At 37.8% G+C, this 15,894-nt stretch overlaps 2 long non-coding RNA genes across 4 annotated transcripts in view; both read left to right on the forward strand.

Moving 5' to 3' along the window:
* Positions 1-15,894, forward strand: part of LOC105467606 (uncharacterized) — a 316,568-nt gene that overhangs the window by 144,134 nt on the left and 156,540 nt on the right. The window lies entirely within an intron of this gene.
* Positions 1,074-15,847, forward strand: LOC139364219 (uncharacterized). Its single transcript, XR_011625665.1, has 2 exons — positions 1,074-2,286; positions 3,722-15,847. It is a non-coding gene; the product is annotated as an uncharacterized lncRNA (long non-coding RNA).

Here is a 15,894-nt window from a genome sequence, read left to right on the forward strand (position 1 = left end):
ATGTAAAAAAAAAAAAGCAAACACAAAAGAAAGAAAAGGAACTTATTTTACTACCTTCCTGGGAATGAAAATCCAAATTCAGCTAATGCTAATCACTCAGTAATTCATGGAAAATTACCTAGACAAAGAGAATACAGCAGAAATTTAAGAACATGTAAAATTGATAATACAAAAATAAATAAAAACAGAGCCAGCCTGTATGAGGAATATCTCATTAGACTAATGTTTAAAGATGGGCAGTATAAGAAAGGGAGGATGGAAGAGAAAGAAGGAATAGCAGTGAGGGTAAGAGAGGCCTTTGGGACTTGGGCAGGCAGAGAAGAAAGACAATAATCCCAAAAGGAGCACTGAGATGGGGGGAGAGTAGATGTGGGTGAAAGGGAGCTGTGGATGAGAGGGCTGGAGCAAGGTAGGACATCAAAGTTAAAAAGTTGGTCTTTGGAACCTGATCCAGAACGCTTTTCTCTTGTTTTCAAAGGCCTTGACCTTTTGGAGGCATTCCATGCTCCAGATGTTTTTCGACTTCTCCTTCCCTCTCATAATTTATTTGCTTTTTGTCCCATTCATTCAGTGACTTACTTCCTACTAAAATAATAAAATTGCAAATAGGTTCTAAGAAACCATATATGCCTTTCTTTTGGGACCTGTATGAATTGCCTGAGATAATTTTTCAGTTGGCTTCAACATTTATCAAGTATCTACTGAATGCTAGACACCTTACTCAGCACCAGGAGAGAGAAGACAGATTTTCTGTCTCCCAGGAGTTCATGCATAGCAATCAAAGCAGAGTCACAATACAATGTGATAAGGGTTAATGTAGTGTTGCAACAGTGGTTCAGTAGTGATCATAAGGCAGAGATTAATTCTTCCTGGGAGAATCAGAGGGTAGCTTTGTTAAATGGGAAAAGGAGAAATGTTGCTTTAACTGGAATGGAAAACATAAGCAAAGGCAAACAGAGTCAAAAATGCTTGGTATTCAAGAGAGATATTACCTGGAGGTAGGACAGGCGAGGGGAGCTGGGAGAGGAGCCATTGGGGTGATCTGTCAATGACCCCATCCATTGCACAGAATCTAAAGTGCTGACTCTTTAAGGTACTTTGGTTAGTTTCTTCCTGCAAAGACTATCCTTATAAATAGAGTCAGCACACTTTCTGCAATTTCTGTTCTTGCATGCCCGTGAGTCCTTGTCATGACTCTGCTATTAGAATGTGAGGACAGTCATAGACAAAATATAAATGAATGGGTATGGCTGTGTTCCAATTAAACTTTATTTATGAAAACAAGCAGTCATCTCACAGGATATTAGTTTGCTCCCTCTGAGTGATGTTGAAGTAGTACAGTAGATCCTTAAGCAACATGGATTTGGACTGCACGGGTCCACCTCTGTCACCCCTGAGACAGCAAGGCCAACCCCTCTTCTTCCATCCCTCCATATTCTTCTCATCATGAAGATGACATAGGTGAAGAACATTTTGATGATTTGCTTCCATTTAATGAGTAATAAATATATTTTCTCTTTCTTCATAACATTTTCTTTTTTCTAGCTTACTTTATTGTAATAATACAGTATTTGATACACATAACATACAAAATATGTGTTAATTGACTGTTTATGTTACCACTGAGGCTTCTGGTCAACATTAAGCTATTAGTAAAGTTTTGAGGGAGTCAAAAGTTACAGGTGGATTTTCAACTGTGTGGAGGAGGGTTGGCACCCCTCACCCCCGATTTGTTCAAGAGTCAATTATAGATTAGAACCTTCTGCACAAGGGAGCAAGGAAGTGATCTAACATTGTAGGGCCAGAATTCAGGCCAAAAAGACCCAGTTGTACCTGACTGTTTTGTCTGCCCCTGTGTTCAACTCTTTAAATGTCTTTTCAGGTAATTTTAGAATCAATATTTAAAGGGAGATGGATGACTCAACTTACTAATTTTTAAAACACGACTTTTCAAACATTTTTAGTTAGAATGAAATAGCTAGGCTTGGACAGAAGTAAGAAGTTTCAATCCCCTTTATAAATGTTTTTCTTTTCTGTCTCACCATCCCCTGCGACAAATCAAGAAGATGTTTTCTAATAAAAACTCATTTTCCCTGTGTTAAACATGCTCTGAATTCATTTGATTTGGCTGATCATTTCACAACTTTTCTTTTTGTAAAATTTATTCAGAATGACAAAGAGAGAAAAAACAAAACTTTCTGGGAAAGAAGGAATAAGAAGGTGGATTGGCAGAAAGATCAGTGTAGTTTTCCTTAGAGCTTCCTGGGCAGAGCACAGCAAAGGCTGGTAAGTGGCTTTGTTTGCCAGGGAGAGATTCTGTTGTATCTTCACAATGCTATCACAACTGCGAACACTGGAGATTTCTTTTCCACATACTCAAATAACTAGTTTGACCAAATTTCCCACCCAATTGTCTTTTGTTAAAGCACTATAAAGATACAACCTGAAGCACCTTTGAGACCATGAGTTTTTGATTTATTGCTTTTGTCCAAACAATTGCAAACAATTTAACTAAAGGCCTAATGTATTCCTTTTGTCCCTTGAGACTTTCCAGTTTCCATTTCAATGTCACAGTGTCTTCTACAGGCTTCTTTCTTCCCATTCCAATTGCCACCTTCCCCCCGCACGAAAGTCTCCCTTGAGATTCAGACATGGCTCTCTCTGTGTTAGCCACATGAATTCTTTTATATCCCACTTCATATTGTTGTTGATTTGTTCATTTTTCCAAGAACAAAATATCTGAGTGGTGAAATCTAACTTCCATGACTGCTATATCCAAACCAACTATTTTAATAGTTTGGAAAGTATTGTCAGATTAGTATGTGTAAGCAAATTTGAGACAATTATGGTTGTGCTAAACTTTATAGTTTTAAAGCGTCTGTCAGTGTATTTTAGCTACATAGGAAAGCTACATAATTTTAACTTTCTAAATCATGCTTGACATATTATTTAAATTTGCCATAAAGGGATTAAATCTTATCCATGCACAGCATTAGTTTTTTCAAATGTTAAGTTGTCAGAAATTAATATGCTGTACATATGTATATGTTGTCAAGTAGAGTAGCATTTTTCCTAGCTACCGAACCTGGAAAAGGAGTTTTCCTAAAACATACATGTGCCTTTCCCACTAGTCCCCTTATTAGCAAGCAAATAATCAATGTCTGTCATTGTAATACTATTTTGGCAGTTAATAAAAGAACTGGTAGCCTCATTCAAGGTTATTATTTTAGTGTGCCTTCTAGATTCCTCTATTTATCCCTCTTTCCTTTGTGCTCCCTTTGTGCTTTGGACATAATCCATCCTGGCATTTCTATTTTAATGATATGTTTATGGGTCTCTATACTCCTTAAATGGTGAACTTTTCTAAAGCTTGGGTCATGTTTATTAATCTTTGGACTTTCAATGCCTAGGACTATACCTGACAACCAACAGGTAATTAATTCCCAAATGTACACATGTCTGGTAAAACGCGTTGGTCAAAGTATTGTATGACATTTTCCAGTCCTTGGAGACAGGTGTTAGAATTCAGTCTTTTATTTGGTTACTTCATATCTTTACCTTTGGGATCAGAGAGGTAAATGGGAGAAGAGAGTGTATTTCTGTAATAGAAAAAGGGCTCAGCAGTTGCCATGTTGCCATTGAAGACGCTGAGATCACCCTAGCTTTGTTAACTATCTGTGCAGATGGGAAGTCCTTAAAATCTTGATTCTCTCCACTGCAGGTTGCCTATGGAGAGCTACAAATTGAAGAGTTTCTTAATCAGCCCACAGTTGACTTGATTCCCAGACACAGACAACATGAGTTTAATTATCTGGAGACATTTCAGAGGATGTTGATGTTTCATGATGGGAAAACGGCTACTTCTACAAAGAACTGAGCTTTCTGAATAGACAGAAGGTCATTCCTGTGAGCACTGTATATTTTGCCAACAAAATTAGACTGATCAGTTAAGAAGGAGTATGCCTTAATTGTTAAGAATATAGGATCAGGCAGTCTGAGTTCTGAGTTCAAAATCCTAACCTTACTCTTACCAACCAAGTGCCCATTGAGAACAGGATCATAACAAGTGGGTGAAATGATTAGCATGACAATGCCTAGATGATATGATATTGTAAATATTCAATATGATGTAATTAATTGTCCAATATCAATTGAGTGCATACCATGTGGATACAAGGAGAACAAGAAGATGAAGTCTTTCTCATTGGGAAGCTCACATCTTAGTGACCCTCCAAAATTAATATATCTAAAGACTAAGTACGGTGCCAAACACAAAGTAATTGCTATCTACACTGTTATTCATGCAAATGGTTAAATCAGTGCACCCCCTCCCAATCATGGATTATTCTCATATTACAGATCACTCTTATATTATACCTCCCTCCAGACAGTAAATGGAAATCTGCACTCCTAGAATTTTGTGTTGTTATTCTTTTTTTTTTTTGGAAAAGAAGTTTTGCTCTTGATACCCAGGCTGGAGTGCAATGGCGCGATCTCGGCTCACAGCAACCTCTGCCTCCCGGGTTCAGGTGATTCTCCTGCCTCAGCCTCCCCAGTAGCTGGGATTAAAGGGGTGCGCCACCATCCCAGCTAATTTTGTATTTTTAGTAGAGATGGGGTTTCTCCATGTTGCTCAGGCTGGTCTTGAACTCCCGACCTCAGGTGATCCGCCCACCTTGGCCTCCCAAAGTGCCGGGATTACATGCGTGAGCCACTGCGCCTGGCAGTGTGTTGTTATTCTTAACGATGATACGGCAAGAGACTGCAAGCATCCTGATTTGCAAGCCTGGGGGGCTTGGAAATGTCAGGAAATACAGGAAAAATCAAACCCCATTCTTTCAACTCACTGGCAATTTTTTCATGGCTACACACTCTTCATTTAATCTACATTTCCCTACCAGCAGGCGCTCACGCACTACCATTGGTGAAGGCACCAGTGAGTTTCTGGTAAGGATCTGAGTTGTTCCTGACCACAAATTGGAGGAACCATGTGGGCAAAGGTGTAGCATTGCATTCTCTTGGAACACAGCCTTTTGTCATTTGGCAAAGAGATTCATCTTGCATTTTTGAGGATGATGGCAAGCAATACATGATGGCAAGCAATACTCAACTTCATAACCTTGATTCATATCCTTCCCCTTAATGCCTCTAACAGGACAACTGAAATTTATATTGCCTGATTGAAAAGAGGCTTTATTTGACCCAGACACAAAGTTAGATTTCCAATACTTCCCTAGTCTCCAAGCCATAAAAAATTAAATGCCTGGAATGTGTACCTTACAAGATAAAATAAATGAGATAACTTTTTACTGGTAAGCAATCAATAGCCTATTAAAATAAAACTAGCATATAATTCACTAATTTTTGTAGAGGGACAACATTTTATTTTGGTCCTGTAAGTTTTCCCAATAGAGCTGGAATAATTGTAGAATAGATTTTGGAAATAGTATGTTCAGGAATAAAATAATGCAATATGCAGTAACTCAAGCTGATAAATAGGTTAATTGCAATAATGCTTGGCATGTAGATCTTTTTCTGCTAAGACTTTGAAATTTGGAAAAACTCATAATATTTATGTTTGTCATTTAAAGAATTTAAGGGGTTATTAATATTCAGAAACACGTACTAATTTCCTTTGAAGGGAGATAACTTACTGGCTGTAAAATAAATATTGGTCTTGGAACTGGACAAACTGAGTTTAAATATTGGCTCCTTCACTTACTTGTGATGTGACTTTAGATAAATAATTTAATCTTGATTTTTTAAAGTCTGAAAAATAGGTTTAATGATACCGAATGCTTTAGTAGTACAATGAGGTATTCCACAAAGATAGTGAAGAACAGGGAAATTAGGTTGCACGTAACTACTCTCTTAGGAGCTTTAACAAAGTAATAAAATACTTGGGTTCCTAACCCCAGAATTCTGATATAATTAGACTTGAATGAGGTTGAGGCACAGTATTTTTGTAAAAATCCAGATGGATATGGTCCCTATCTCTCGTGAAGTGCACATTACAGGAGAAGTTACCGACGTTATAGGTGAAGAATTAGATTGAACATGAGTTTTAGAGCCAGGAAAGTCTGTGACATTTTGCTAGCTGTGTGGCCTTGGGCAGTAACTTAATTTTCCTGAGTCTCAGTTTCCTCATGTATAAACACTAAGGTTTATATCTCTTAGAATAGTGATTTAGGACTGCCACATAGTAGGTGCACCCTAAATAGCATTATTCATTATAATTTTAAAAGTTTTACTGGTAATATTTTACCTCAAAAAGATACTATGACTGATGGTTTAGGTCTACAAATATCTAATTGCTCAGTTGTAGTATTTCACTTTAAAGTGAATAAGAACTCCAAAAGGTTAAAGAAAATCACATTTCTATCTCATTAGTGTCGAAATGGGGGCAGTTACAGCCTCTTTTCCATGCCAAGTCACTACTACTAGTACTGTCAATACATTTTTTTCATAAAATATATTAATCAGACAGGGAATATTAGGTATTGAGAGTTAATTTGTACTTTCATGTCCGTATTGATTTAAACAACATAATTTTGTGGTTTTGTTTTCAATTTCCATCTTGCATGTTTTAGAATTTCATCTTCTATCTTGGTATGTGGAACAATGTATCAATAAACATCAGTGAGCATAAAGGAAAGATGACCCGACAAATACTTGCATCCAGTTCGATTTTAATTCAGGTTCTATTTCATTTCATCCTAATACATATAAACCTAAATTTCCCTTATAGACTCCTAACTCTTAATTAAAATCACTATCACGTTGCCTAGAGGAAAAGTCTGCTTTTCTATGTATTTCTCCTTTTACACAGAGATTCAGAACATTTAGATTATAGTTTTTGGCCTAATAATTTAACTTTACATAAGCAGAGGGTGATTTTCACAATATCAAAAGCTGGTATCTATCACTTTTGGCAGCCTCCAATTGCAAATGAAATTTCCTGGAATATTATGAAAGAAAGACGTTGGCCTGTAGAACACTCCTGATTTATAGTACAAGACCTTGATTTTAAAATAATCTTGTGAGACAATTTGGCTTAATCCTTAATTTTTTTCTCTTGATTTCGGGACTTAATGTATCTAAAATAAACACTTTAATTTGAGCAATTAATTACAAATTAGGGACATGTCTAGTCTGTATGAGGGCATAATTAAGGGTATAATTCCTCAGTTCTTTTCTTTATTTTGGCTTTTGATTTTGGCCCAAATTGGAACACATGTACAAATGCTAAAAGAAGTTCTACCATGAAAATAGAAGATATCATTATAAAATATAAAACCTGTTCCCAAAGTTACACACAAAACTCAGAATTGTGACTCACAGTCAAGGGAGCTGCAAAACAGATCCCTACCCCTTTTACAAAAGAAATCAGATTCATGACAGTAAAAGCTGAGATTCACCAGGTAAAAGTTGTTCTTTTGTTTTAACAAAACGTCTCCAAAACTCTATCATCCCAGAGTCCCATTTTTCATTTTCTTCTCAGATGAAAATTTTTCCTAAATTCCCTTTGGATTCCTCGTGGATGCTTCCTTGAATACTGGGTGTATCTTGTGATTCCACTATTCTGCCCAATCCCATCAAATCTAGAATGAACTCAGCACTCTCTACCATCTGATCCTAACTCATTAATCCAGTCTAAGCTTTTCACCCATGTGATTTTTCCACTTGAGCCTGGCTGAGCTATTCATAATGTCCAAAATGTATTTCATGCATTCATATCCTGTGCCTTCAAGTACACTGTGAAATAACAAGAAATATACACATTATTCTTTGTCCCAGTTTCCTGGCACAGAGTTCCTAAAACTCTGGTAATTTCCTGAGCGATAGAGTACTAGAGAATCTTTTGTCCTGGTCTCTGTTTTGGTCTCTGTTTTAGTTTCTGAGATAGAGCTCCTAATACCATTGTACATAAAAGTGCATTTGGTATTTGACCCTGTTCCTGACACAAAGCCCCTAAATCTCTTGGAATTTCCAGAGTAATCGGAGCATCTTTTGTCCCAGTAAAGCAATTCTTGATGGGCTCCTGGATTGCCTCAGGATGAGGGCTAGGTCAGGGAGAATCAACTATATGATTAGAGGATTTGAAATTTTAGTTCCACTCCTGACCTCCTGGTAGAGTAGAGCTGAAGGTTGAGTTGTTCAACCAAAGGCCAATGGTGTAATAAATCATGCCTACGTAACAAAGCTTTCATAAAACTTCAGAAAGGCTGGGTTCAGAGAACCACTAGGTTACTGACCATGTGGAGGTTTCTGGAGAGTGACCTTCCTGGAGAAGGCATGGAAGCTTTGCCTTCATTCTCCCATATCTCACCCTATACATCTCTTCCATCTTGCTGTTCATCTGTATCCTTTGAAATATTCTTCATAATAAGCCAGTAAATGTAAGTAAAATGTTGCCCTGAGTTCTGTGAGCCACTCTAGCCAATTAATTGAACCTGAGAAGGGGATCATGGGAACCTCTATTTATTGCCAGTCAATCAGAAGCACAGGCCACAGCCTGTGCTTACAACTGGCCTGTGAATGGGGGCAGTCTTATGGGACTGAGCCCTCAACCTGTGGTATCTGATACTATCTCTAGGTAGATAGTGTCAGAACTGAATTTCATTAGAGGACTACCAGTTGGTGTTGCTGGAGATTTTGCATAATTGATTGGTGCTGGTAGGAAGAAATCCCACACATTTTGGTGACTGGAGGTGAAATATTCAGCATTGCATTGAGTGTGAGAGCAAAATCACCTTTCCTTTTCCTGTGTCAACATATGCTCTTCTCTTAGTTTCGAAAGACCTTCCTTCTTTTCTCTTTCTAAGAAGCCTCACACAAACATTAGATCTTCCATGCAACCTTTTCTGACCATGAACCGTTGTAACTTTACTTGTCCTTTTTAATTAGTCTTTACTATTTTGATTCCCTTCAGTTAGATCAAACAGTACGTGAGAGCAGATCTAGTAATACTTTTTCTTCTCACTAAAACAGAAACACTTCCTTTTTTAAGCAAATATTTAATGAGCACTTATGAAGTACAATGTACTCCTCCAGACATTTGGAACATATCATAGAACAAAGTCTGCCTGTTTACAAAGACAAACTTTTTTATAGTTTTCTGAATCTTAGAAGCATGGTAAGTTCAGCTAAGATCTAATAGGCAAGTAATTATGATGGAACCCAATGAAGAACTCAATTCATTATTGATGAGCCTTGCTGGTTTGGCTTATTATCAGAAAGTTCTGGAAGGAAGAAAAAAAATAAAACTTAACAGTTATTGAACAATAGAACAACATTTACATTGCTAGTTTCATTTGCTATCCAGGATAAATATTGAAAGATATGTAGTCCCTTACAGGGGATGTTTCAGTAAAGTGAAAAATAAATGTATCAGAGGATAGTTGGCCTAAAAGAAAAGTCTTTGTCTCTATTAGAGTACTTTCTCATAAATAAATAAATAATATCTATGTCTTCCGAAGCCAGCTCTAGCCATCTGGAATATCTGGTAAGAGGAATGGTTTTTAATCCGAATGATACTCTAATATCATCCTTTTTATCAGTTGAACATTTATATCCTGTTTTCCAACAACAGTTCTCCAATACCAACTGGAAGTCTTACAATTCAATTCTAACACTAACTACCCAGAATTAGAATGCATTCCACAGGTTAAGGGCTCAGTCCCACAAGATTGCCCTTACTTCAGGTGCCAGCCACAAGTATTGTCCTCAAGCTATGCATACTTCTGTCTGGTTGATTATAAATTGATGGGTTCCCATAACTCTTCCTTAGGTTTGATAATTTACTAGAATGACTCACAGAATTCAGGAAAGTAGAAAAGCATGGTGCTTACAATTACCATTTTATTATAAAGAAAACAACTCAGGAACTGCCCAATGGAAGAAATAGACAGGACAAGGTAAGAGATGGGGAGGTGAGGAGCCTCCATACCCCTCTCTTGGCAGGTCACCTTCCCAGTACATTGATGTGTACACCAACCTTGAAGTTACCCATATCCCTTTGTTTAAATGTGTCTGTTGAAATGCTATTTTGTAGGCATGATTGATTAAATCATTGGCCATTGCTGATTGAATTCAATCTCTAACATCTTTCCTCCTCTGTCTCAGTCCATTTATGCTGTTATAAAGGAATACCTGGAGCTGGGCAATTTATAAAGGAAAGAGGTTTATTTTTCTCATGGGTGTTAAGGCTGTACAAGAAGCATGATACCAGCATCTGTTTCTTGTGAGGACCTCAGGTTGCTTCTACTCACAGCAGAAGGCAATTGAGAGCCTGTGTGTGCAGAGATCACATGGTGAGAGAGGAAAAAAGATATGGGGGAGGTGCCAGATTCTTTTTAACAACTAACTCTCATGGGAATGAATAGCGTGAGACACATTCATTCCAGGGAGAATGGCACCAAGCCTTTAATGAGGGATCCACCTCCATGACCCGGTACTTCCCATTAGGCCCCACCTCCAACACTGGAGATCAAATTTCAACATGAGGTTCCTTGGGTCGAATATGCAAACTATTGAATCCTCCTCAGGTCAGGCGTGGATCTGAAAGTTCCAATCCTTTAACCAGGTTGTTGGTTTCTCTGGCAACCAGACCCCATCCCAAAGCTGTCTAGGGGGTTGCCAAGAGTCATTTCAATAGTATAAATGCAGGTATGGTCAGACAGGTTCATTATGAATAAAAATAAACACTCCTGTCACTCAGCATATCCGAAGGTATTAGGAGCTCTTTGCCAGCAACCAAGGGCAAAGACCAAATATACATATTTTTATTACACTACGATTGGAAATACCCAAGGAGCTTATAAACCAATGCCTAGGCCCCTCTGTCTAAGGTTCTGATTTAAGCGGTCTGAAGTAGAGTCCCATCATGGGCACTTTATAAAGGATCTTCAGTTGATTCTAATGCATAGCCAGGGTTGACAGCAATTCTTTAAATAAGGGAATGGTGTGAGTCAGGTGAGGGGTGCTCAATATTTGAAAGCAAACTTACAACTTTTTTGAACTATGGACTCATGCACTATGCTAACTGCTGAGGAGACAACAGTGAGCAAGCCAGGCATGTTCCTTTCCATATGCAGCTTATAGTCCAGTAGGAAAGATGGAAATTACATATATATGTCAGGCATAATGCAGCTGAGAAGGTCAGGTGGGGATTACCATGACAGCATATAGCAATGAACCCTTTTTTGGAAATTGCTGTTCAATGAGAGGACCATGAAAAAATGGCATCAGTATTACCTAGGAGTTGCTAAAAATACAGAATAAGAGGCCCCACCCCAGACCCACTAAATTGAATAGCATTTTGCCAACATCCTCAGGAGAATCTTGTGCATAATCAAGTTTGAGAAGTGCAGCTCTTGGCAACTCCCCAGAAAGAACTGCTTATGAATTCCTCAGTGAGATACCAGAGGCAGCTCTTCTTCTTGTCCTTCAGGGAAATAATTGTACAAATATTCCTATAATCCCATAAACTACCCTACGAACTTCTCAGTAAAATGATTTTTTTGCTTAAACTAGTAAGATTCACATTCTATTGCCTCCAAGAAAGTTACCATATCTAATAAAGTTTCTGTTTCCAAAATACTAGAAAAAAGACCAAAACCCAAATTATATCTCACGTTTTCAATTCAGCATTTGATATTTCCAGCATTTTATAAATAATCTGACATATCGTTTCTTCTCTTCATAATTTAACACACATGTAGCTTCAAGCCAATTAGTTTTGAATGATGTCAAGAATTTGGTGCTTTGGTTGGCTTAATGATTTCTGTCCTTTTCTCAGTTGTATATATTTAGTTTGTGAGAAATGTGTTCATTATCTATTGTTTCATAACAAAATGTCCTAAGTATAACAGTTTAAGACAACAGTAAGCACTTACCATCTCACAGTTTTTGTGGGCTAAGAATTAGGAGTGGCTTAGCTGGGTTATTTTTACTCAGCATATTTTATGATGCCATCATCAAGATGGTGGCTAGGAAGCTGCCATCATTTGAAGGCTTCCCTGGGGATGGAGGGTCTAATTCCAATAAGGCTCACACCAGTGTCTGATATGTTGATGCTGGCTATTGGCAGAAATCCTTAGTTACTCACCGTATTGACTTCTTCATGGGTATACTTGAATTTCCCCGTGACATGAGAATTGATTTCCCTTAAAGAAACTGCTTTCTGTGTTAGTCCATTTGCACTGCTATAAAGGAGTACTGAAGGCTGGTAATCTGTTTTTAGAAAGAGGTTTATTTGGCCTACAGTTCTGCAGGCTTTATACAAAGCATAGTGTCACATCTGCTTCTGGTGAGGCCTTAGGAAATGTACAGTCATGGTAGAACATGAAGGGGAGCCAGTATATCGCATGGTGAGAGTGGGGGAGAGAGGGAAGAGGTGCTGGGCTCTTTTAGACAAGTAGATCTCACATTAACTCAGAGTGAGAAATCATTCATTACTGCAAGGACAGCACCAAGCCATTCATGAAGGATCCAGCCCGATGACCAAAACACCTCCCAACTAGGGCCACCTCCACCATTGGTGGTCATATTTCAACATGAGATTTGAAGGGCATGAAGCATCCAAAACATGCAACATTGAGAGCAAGGCAGAACCATGATATCTATCATGAGCCAGCCTCAGAAGCCATATTTCACCATTTCTGTAATATCCTATTGGTTACAGGCCAATCCTATTCAATGAGAGGGGAGGAGACTCGTAGCAGTGTGAATGAGGGAAGAATTGTTGGAGATAACCTTGGAGACTGGCTAACACAAGGTCCATATTTCATATTATTTCACTTTTCTCCTTCTAACTATTCAAAGAAAAATAGGACCAAAGGTAATAATGTATCAAGCATTTTCTATGTAGACAAAGATGGTGACTTAACTGTATGATAGATATTTTAATGTATATAATAATAATGCTAAAAATATAATATCTACCATTTATGTAACCTTTAGTAAAATGTCATGTACTGTTCTAATCACTTTTTATATATTAATGCATTTAATCCTTACAACACGATTTTTACGAAGTTAACCATCTCCTACCACTTCTCACTGTCCCACTGCTACTATCCTAGTATAGTGGCACAATCACAACTTACCTGGATCACTAGAAAAGCCTCCAGCCAGGCTATACCCACAATCCTTTGAGGTAGGTACTATTTTTCTCTGCGTTTTATATTCCAGCAAAGTCCAAAGGTAGGCATTCGTATAGCAGTTTTGGGGAACAACCAAAAGGGCAGTAGGATTAGAGCAGAGTAAGTAAGGAGAGAGAACTAGGAAATGGGCTTATAGAGGCAACACATGGAAGAGTGAGCACAGACCGCGGAAGGTCCTGGGGGTTATAGTAATCATTTGCTGGAGTGGGGCTGTTGTGCTGAGAACAACTTGAAAGAATACAAGGCAGATGTGGATGCCTAATTGGGGGCTATTGGAGCAGTCCAGGTACGATGTGGTTACGCCTGGTCCAGGATAGTAGCAGTGGAATGGTGAGAAATGGTGGATGGAGTGGAGCATTCATTTATTCATAGCTAACTTGTTACAAAACCCATTTCCCATTTAGAAAAAAAAATGCAGCTTGCTGCCAGTGCTCATTTCTTGGGACAAATGGGAAATGGGTTAGAAATCATGATAGTGATGCTGAAGGGATAAGTGATTAAAGGAAACAGCTATGATGGAGTAGAATGATGGTATCCTGACGGCAGAACCGGTGTTCCTCTAAGGCTGCTGTTTGATAGTTTTGCCAAGTACACAAGCCCTGCTACCTACCAAAAGAAGCTGATTTAAAACAAAAGAGATTTTGATGACCATCTGAGTTATTGGAAGGCAGTTCAGAAATATAGATTTTTTTTTTAAATAAAGGGTACTAGGAAGGTTTAGAAGAGTGTGCTTTAAAAATATTGTGACTGATGATCAAAGGAAAGCTTGGCAAATTCTCCTGGCAGTCAAACAAAAAGGCACACACACACAAACCAGAGCAAATAAAAGATTTGTTAAATAAAGTAAACTTATTCCTAGAATTTTCAACTAGCTATTCATAGACACATATTCAAATGTCAAGCCAAAATGAAAATGGATATCAATATTTTTTCTCTTGAACACAAACATGAGGCCCAATCGAATGTATGTCAATAGCATACAATATCAGGGTAATGAGAAATTCAGTGCATTACTCTGCCATCTCCAGCATGGTCAGAACAAACTGGCTTACGAATGGAGGAAACTAGATTCTTCCAAAATGATGATTTATTCTACAAACATTTGAGTACCTACCAAATGCTAATGAACTATTGCAGAAACATTTTCAGCACTTTTTCAACATATGAAATCAATAACTCTCAAATGGGATAACATTATAAAATTTAGTATTCTAGACCTGAAAGAATGATGGAGATGATTTAATCCACCCTTCTTGACCCATCACCCATTTGATAGCTAGAAATAAATGGAGGCACATGGTAGCGAAGCAATTTGCTTAATGTCACATGGTTTGTTAGCTTTAATGTTGGGATTGAAAAGCAGAGAACTCTTTCACTATGTCTTTATCTCATTCTAATAGAACCCCAGTCATTTTCAAAAATAAACTTGTAGTGTCTTTTTTTTTTTTACACTAAACAAATGAACATGCATGTTTTTCACGTTTGAATTGACATTGGCGTCTATCCACAGTGATGTGAGGACAGGTATGAGAATATCATTTCCATCTTCTACTATGGAAATGGAAATCCAGAGCCAAACTATCCTTGCAATGCAAGGGAGAAGTTCACAGGGCCACATACAGACAAGTTTGCTTCATTCACACCCACATCCCTGTGCCACAGAGTGCCTGTTACATACAAGACACTCAATACATTTTTATTAAATGAACGAGCAGATTTATGCTCCCTTAACGTCAGTTCAACCCAGAAACCCAGCAAAGGGTAAATCACAAGCATTAAAGTGAAACTGGAGCTTACAGTACCTCCTGGATACCATGTTTGCCTTTGCCAGAGTAGACATGGAGACTTTAAAAAAGATTATATGTACATTTAATAATTTTTAAAAATCCCAGTGGGGGCTCTTAAAGACAGAAGAGAATGTGAAGAACAGACATTCCACCTTAGCCTAGGCCAAGGTGCAGGTAAAGAAGAAATAAAGAATGTGTAGAAAATTCCCATCCAGACATAACAGGAGATGAAAGTGATGTCCGTGCTAATGAGACTAATAAATAAAATCTTGTAAAACATCAAGCATAAGTTGCTATTTCTTCTAACACTGCCTACAATGTACCTTTCTTCCATAGTAAGTAGGCTAAACCTATCTTTTTAGGCCAGTGTCTTGTATTTTGAAATTCTGCTTCTTATGAAATTTTACCTCTCAATAATGCTCCTAGTCCTTAAGTTAATTATCACACTCTGAACCATCGATTTCAAGGGGAAAAGGATGTGTTATAAATGTGTTCCCCTAATGAAGTAGCAGAACATGTGTAGACTGTTTATTTTCTACCATCAGTGCACAACAGCAATTTCTCTTTTACTAAAACATTTGTTTTTCAAAATAAAATGTGGCCACTGGTAGGTTACGAATCTTTACAACCTGTTCATTATGCAAGAGCGTTCACCTGAAGGTTTGATACAAAGGGACTTAATTAACCCCATAGCTGCTCATCTGTCTTTAAGTATATTGCCAGAATGCAGCTGCCCATTAGAGTGGTTAGGAACATCTACTGCCTTCTTTCCAGTCATGGACAGGTAACAATTTACTGCCAAAAAAGTGATCATAATAGAGTCCTTTTGAAAGATGAAAATTTTAAAAGTCAAAGTCATATTTTACGAGCTGTACAACCTCAGCTCATTCTTAGTCAGAAGAAAAATAGCTGGAATCATGAAGAAAATGTTACTAACTTCT

The sequence above is a fragment of the Macaca nemestrina genome, chromosome 7 (genome assembly GCF_043159975.1).
Source record: "Macaca nemestrina isolate mMacNem1 chromosome 7, mMacNem.hap1, whole genome shotgun sequence".
Taxonomy (NCBI): domain Eukaryota; kingdom Metazoa; phylum Chordata; class Mammalia; order Primates; family Cercopithecidae; genus Macaca; species Macaca nemestrina.